This window comes from Gavialis gangeticus, unplaced genomic scaffold (genome assembly GCF_001723915.1).
Source record: "Gavialis gangeticus isolate Ggan-Ray unplaced genomic scaffold, GavGan_comp1, whole genome shotgun sequence".
In the NCBI taxonomy this organism is placed as follows: Eukaryota; Metazoa; Chordata; order Crocodylia; family Gavialidae; genus Gavialis; species Gavialis gangeticus.
Genome location: NW_017729024.1, coordinates 90374150 through 90380683, shown reverse-complemented (window position 1 = coordinate 90380683; position 6534 = coordinate 90374150).

Here is a 6534-nt window from a genome sequence, read left to right as displayed (position 1 = left end):
TGTGTGTGTGTGTGTGTGTGTGTGTGTGTGTGTGATTGATCACAAATAATGTTTTGTTTCCCTCCATAGGAACAGCATTTTCAGGGTGCCAGTGCTTACAGATATCCTCAAGACACTTTTGACTACATCTGTGTATGATGTTAACTCTCTAATGCTTGGTATCTAACAGGAGACTGCTCCCAGGAGCCAGGTGTTAGAGTACTCTGTAGAAGACAGGGATAAGAAATTCCAACCTCCAGCACATCTGGAGAGAGAACTTGATTATATAAGTGACTTGTCATCTAAATGCTGCACAATGGAGTTTTATGATGAAAATAATTCAGACAGTTCCAATGCAAGGTCTTGAGAGTGAATCCACGCCAAGCCTTGAAACAGACCTCAAGAAAGATCTTTTGAGTTCACCATGCTATAGCATTAAAACTAGAAAATATTAATATTAAAACAATATGAATACTGAAACACTAAACACTAAATACTAAAAGTAATATTAAAACAGCTTTAATGACATTTCTGTATAGTAAAGGGTGAAAGGCACAGCTGAGTTAAGGACAAGCCTGAAAAATTGATGGAGCTTCATTTCCATTGGCTAGTCTGAAGCTATAGCATAAATGTGGCATTCTGATATATGGCTGTTTTGCTTTGCCTGTAGGGGACAACATGACAAGGGATTTTTTTTAGACATGAAATTAAAAGAAGATTGTCTTTGTTGTATCACTTTAAGAATAATGTTATATATCAAACTATTTAGTGCACTTCAAGTTAGATACTGGAGGAAAATATAACCTTTCTCCTTCTGATTTTCTGTTCAAATGAACCAATTATTTTGCTGACCTCAGGGTCTGAATTTCAAAGGGGGCTGAAGACAGGCTTAGGCCTGCTGCTATGGCAAATTCCAAAATACCCAATTACTGACCTCAGAAGGAGTCAGCATTCCAGAGATTAGAGTCACTGGGAGTTTGCTTCACAAACTCACTTCTAATAATATACCATAGTGCAGACACCATTAACCTGCCCTTTTCAGTTAGCAAATAAGATATGTCTCAAGGCAAAATACTTATTAACAGTCAGGGGTAGGAGTTACAGTTCTAATTGAAAACAGCAACATCTGCAGGGGAAAGTAATAAAAGTATATAACAAGTAGATGCATTAGTGAGTTATGGTGAGTCTAGGTAATCAGTCCACAAGGCCAGCCTCAGCAGAAACAATGAGTATTTTAGTACTTCATGAATCCTGGATATTGAGGAGTTTCCCCAGGATTAATTCTGTTCTTCCGAACCAACTCTACTAACATCATCTTGGCACACTTCCCAGGTTCCCTTGGTTATTATTTGCACTACAGTTGTTGGGATGTTTGCACCATTTTCAGGGCAAGCTAATTCTCTTCTTTTTCCCTCTTTGGTGTTAGGATGCATTTCAATAATGAAAGCTTTTGGTATGAGGCTGCCTGATGTAAAGCTATTGTGTCTCAGCTGTCAGTTATACTAAGGCATCTTTAGCTTTGAGTTATTCTAATATGAGTGACCTGCTGGTTCTCCATACAAATCTTTTCCTCTGCTTTTATAATTAAAGCTACCAGGCAAAGCCTGAAAAGCAGGTCACCTGCTGAGCACCCACAACTCCCACTGAAATCAACTGGTGTTGCAGATATAGTAGAAAGATATAGTAGGAGGCGCATATGAACATATCTGTAGGAAAAGCCCTCCTCTCTGTCAAACTACTGGCTATATCCAGATTTCTTATTTCTGTTTTTATGCAATCCTGGCTTAGTCAAACTCCCATTGAGGACAGGTAGCAAGAACGATGGTGTTTAACAAAACATTTCCATTGTACTACAAATGAAATCCATACACACTTTGAAGACTCTCTCTGTTGATGATGATGCTAGCTCTTACATTATGCTGTTCGAGACATGACCTTGGTTCTCTACATACTGAGAGCAAACTTACAGATTTCAGTGTATTTACTAAATTTGCGGAAGATAAACAAGACGCCTTTCTTGAATGTGCTCAGCAAGGGCACAATCATGTACACTGAGCAGCTCATATTTAACCTACTCAGCTACTTTCAGTGATCTTTAATCTCCTCAGAAAAAGACTTTACCATATTTTTTAAAGTTAATACAATTTCTCAGCATGACATTTTCAGGGGCATAATCACTCATCACTGAAAAGATGAATATGAACAAATTTGGCAGAAAAAGACATTCTTCTTGGTTTCATTTGGAACCAAAAGTCTTTGCTCCCAGAGACTTTGCCCAGCATTCCAGCATGCAGACACAAGATGATTGCACAAAATCCTACAGACACGCAAGTTCTCTAAGGAGTTTCCACAGTTCTGTTTGGCTGATGGTGTCAGAAACTGTGGCAACATTAATAAAGACTGTATAGATGGCCAGAATTTCTTGCCAGCATTTTTCTCTATCTTTACAGCAACCAATTATTGTTTAAGAGTATGTTCTACTCCTTTCCTCAAGCTATGTTTCTGAAAGAATGTCAATGACAACATTCAAAAGCAAGCCATTCAACAGTAACTGGTGATGTTTCCCAATATCTGAGACAAGGAAAACTAAAAACAATTTTCTTACTTGTACAGTTGCAGATAGTAATGATGTTTAAACTTTTTTAGTTTTTCAGGGCAGTATCTTTCTTCCAAATTGTCTTAAAAGACCCATTTGCCCAGTGAGTAGATGTCATAAACATACATGTAGGAAACATTGCATTTTTTATTATTGCTTGCTCAATTCATTCTGTGCCAGTGGTTCTCAACCTTGTTAGATTCAAGACACCCCTTGGAAAATGCCAGCCCTTCCCTCATTTTTGACTATGGAAAAATAAAAGAGAAGTTATTTTGTTGCAAAGAACTCAGAAAGACCTCAACACATCTGAATATTCCTGACACTATGGATTATGGATTCCGATATCTGGATTTATCTTGTGAATCGTGTAGGTGTCTTCACACCTAACAGTACTAGTATTGTGTGACATCCCACCATGCTGCATTCTCCAGTTGAGAACCACTGTTCTCAGCTAAGTGGGGTACATCCATCTCTTCTATCTTAGGTTGTTATACTACTCCAATGAGCTGTTACTCTGATGAGGATTATTATACTTCTCCAATAAGTCAAGATTTGCAATGTTCTTTCCATCTTTCAAAGTTGCCTCTTTATTCATGGATAAATTTGGTACCAGCAGCAGCCTTGGTAGATGAAGAACAAATTAAACTTTGAATGACCTGAAACCATCTAACTATGTACAGTACACAGGACCTGATCCAGATCCCATTTACTTTCATAGGAATTTCACCATATACTTTCATGGGATGTGGTTAAGGCCCAAAGCGACGTTGTATAAAGGCATAACTCATCCTTATCTTCCCTTCCTCATTCTTCTATTTCTTGTGGTGACTTCTTCTTGTGTGTTATATAACTAGATTGTAAACTCCTAACTTCAGTGAAGCTTCCTTTGTAAGCTCCTCCTGTGTGGTCCTGGGTATGACCATAAACTGCATCTGGCTGGAGGGCTTGGTGACAACGTGGTGGGATAGCTCCTTTAAAATACCACAGTGTTGCAATCTCCAGAGTAAAGTACATATAGGTGCCTCAAAACCCTTGCTCCCACTGCCTTGTAGATACTCAGTTGGAGAAAGGCTAAGGGACATTACCCTGATAGAAAAATGTGCCCTCACTGAGGTATTAGATAGTCAGCAGCAGTTCTTATCTGTTGCTCTCTGGCAGAAGCTACAGCCATCGAGGCATTGAATTTCCAGACTTGTTTGGCCTTTGGATTGTGTCTCAGTGGTCTACAGGGGGCATGGTAGGCTTTGGGCAGCGTCCATTCCTCCATACTCTTGCCTAGGCATATGTATTGAAGGTCTTGGTGTGATGCTTGTAGAACTCTGTGCAAGTGGATTCATCAGGCACCTGACTAGACCTCTTACATGGGCATCTCAATCCAGAGGATCAATGGTTGCATATTGCATGGAGCTCCTGTCATGAGTGGGAGCCTGTTCCCAGGGCAATATAAGTAACAATTTATTAATCTATAATTAAGGTTCTAACACTTGGTGTCAAATATATAAGATTTGTCCAGAAGTTGTTATTCAGGTTTTTGTCAGTCCTTATTTATACCAGATGCTAAATTATATTATTATTTTCCTTCATTACCCAAGATGTCAGGGAAAAAACACTCACTAAGGCAGGTCAAATGTAGACCAGAGCATCAGTAAGTTTACAGTGTTATCACCTTCCTTGGTATTTTGGAGGTGCCTATCAGTGTTACTAGTACTTTCTGGAGGACCTATGCGTTTATAACGGAGACAATTTCCAGTTTACCCCATGTGGGTGTGATCTCTCCATCAGGAGTTCTAAATGCACCACAAATAATTGGTATTATATGCCTATATCTTTTTATGTCTGTGGCGGAGCACCTTTGGGGTGCTCATCGCGTGGCAGGGGCTGCAGTAGACTGGGGCAGAGCCAAGCAGGGAAGGCAGCCAAGTGAAGCCCACCAGATCTCATTCTAAGGGGGGAGGTGTGTGGCAGAGCATCTTTGGGGGTGCTCGCCACTCGAGGGCCCTCACAGGCTCCCAGGGGAGCCTTCTTTGGAGAGGCAGCAGAAGAAACCTCCCCCAGGTACCATTCTAAGCAGGGAGGTGTCTGGCAGGGCACTGTAGGTGCCTGCCACTTTAAGGGCCTGAGCCAAGCTGTCAGCAGGTGCCTGATGCCGGCAGCCATTTTAGAGCCCTGGCTGCCTTTATAACTGGATCAATTCCCTGCTGGCAGAGGAGGCAGCAATATTGCCTGGCTGTGAAGCTTCATGTATCATTCTGGAGGGGAAGCACCATGACCATGTAGGTGGGCTACCCAGGGGTAATGCTGAAGTGATGGAGGAAATGGGGAGGAGGCAAGCGTCTGGATTGTTGGAGGAGACACTGCAGAGGCAAGCTTTGATTGAGGAGCAGTATGTAGAATCAAGCAAATCATCTGAGGTCTTGAGAGAATCTGCAATGAAGACAGTGACTTGTGAGCTTACAGAGGGCATTGATGAGAAGGAGGTTGTAGTTTGGTCCACAGTTGGGCAAGGTGGGGCAAGGTGGTGCTTTTGGAGACTAAGAAGATCGATGCTGAGTTGCTAGAAGGTTCCAGAGAGAGGGCGGGCCAACAGCAGAGGCAGAGCTGGGCAGAGAGCAGTGAAGCTGTGGGGAAGGTTCCAGAATCTTCCTATTGTTTGTGGGAAGGAGACCCACGAAGAACTGTTAAACTGTATGTGAAAGCCACTCTGAGCCCTGAGGGGGTGAAGGGGAAAACAGCCATCTTAAGAGCAGAGTTTATGATAAGGGTTCTTTTTGAGGACTTGAAAGTTAACCCTAAAGATTTAAGTTGTGTGGTGGCATTTGATAACTTTCGCCACTAGAATATTACCTTCTGGAGACAAGAGGTGTACTCAGCCTTCTGGGCCTGGTACACTGAAAGTGGCGGGCAGTGAGGACTTGCAGGGTCTGCATTTTGAAACCAGCCAGAAAGCCCGGGAGAGGGTGCCGTACTTTAAAATGTACACCGATGACTTAGAGCCCAAAGATGTGAGAAGGTGGCTGAAGCAGCAGGTCCAAAAGATCCTGGATATCGAGTGCATCTTGGACCAGTGGCAAATCTGGACCGGGGCACGGGGATCCAGAGTGGTCCTAGAGGAAGACCCAAAATGCCCCAGAGGGGTGAGGCACCTGCCCTCTGTGGTGTCAATAGGGTGCCTGGGGATAAGGGGAAAGAGCCTGGCTCAGTTAAAAGAAAGAAGAAATGTAGTGCAAAGCCAAATAAAAAGAGGGTAGAGGAGGAAGGGGGGAAGGTCCACAAGACAGAAGGGGGAGTGCTTGGAAAAGAGGGGGGAAGAGCAGGGAGCTGTCCGTGGATAGATGAGATGTTGAGGAAGGTGGAAGGGAGGAAGGTGTTAATTTCCTGAGCCCGACTGTGACTGAACACCTTGCAAGGGCTATGGGAATGCAAAAAGTGGGGGGAGACCCTTCAGAGTTAAGTAGTGGCATAGACAAGACATGATGCAGGGTTCTGTTTAGAAAATAGCTGTTATGGCTCTTGACATCATTACATGTAAGAAGTTTGTACGGGAGGCAGAAATGGGGCATAATGCACAGAACCTTACCAGGCCTGGGCACACAAGTGTTGGGGTATTAGCTTTAGCTTAGGGTTTAATTATTCTAAAACGCTACCATGTTAATGACCTGATGAATATTTTTAAGTCTGATTTTTAAAATCAATTGTTGATTCTAAAAATGTTGTTAATATAAATATGTAACATTTCATATGTAATGTTACAGGACCTGTAACTAGGTTTTAAGGAATTTTTAAATGTAGCAGGTTGATTTTTTGACCCATGTATTTCAATTTCAGCATAACACAGCATTCATTTATGATTTAGCATCTAATTTCATTTTTTAAACAAATGGCAACAATAAAGAGAAATCAACAAAGCACTTAGAGGAGTTTGTTCAAATGTATGCCACATTTACATTAAAAAAGAGACT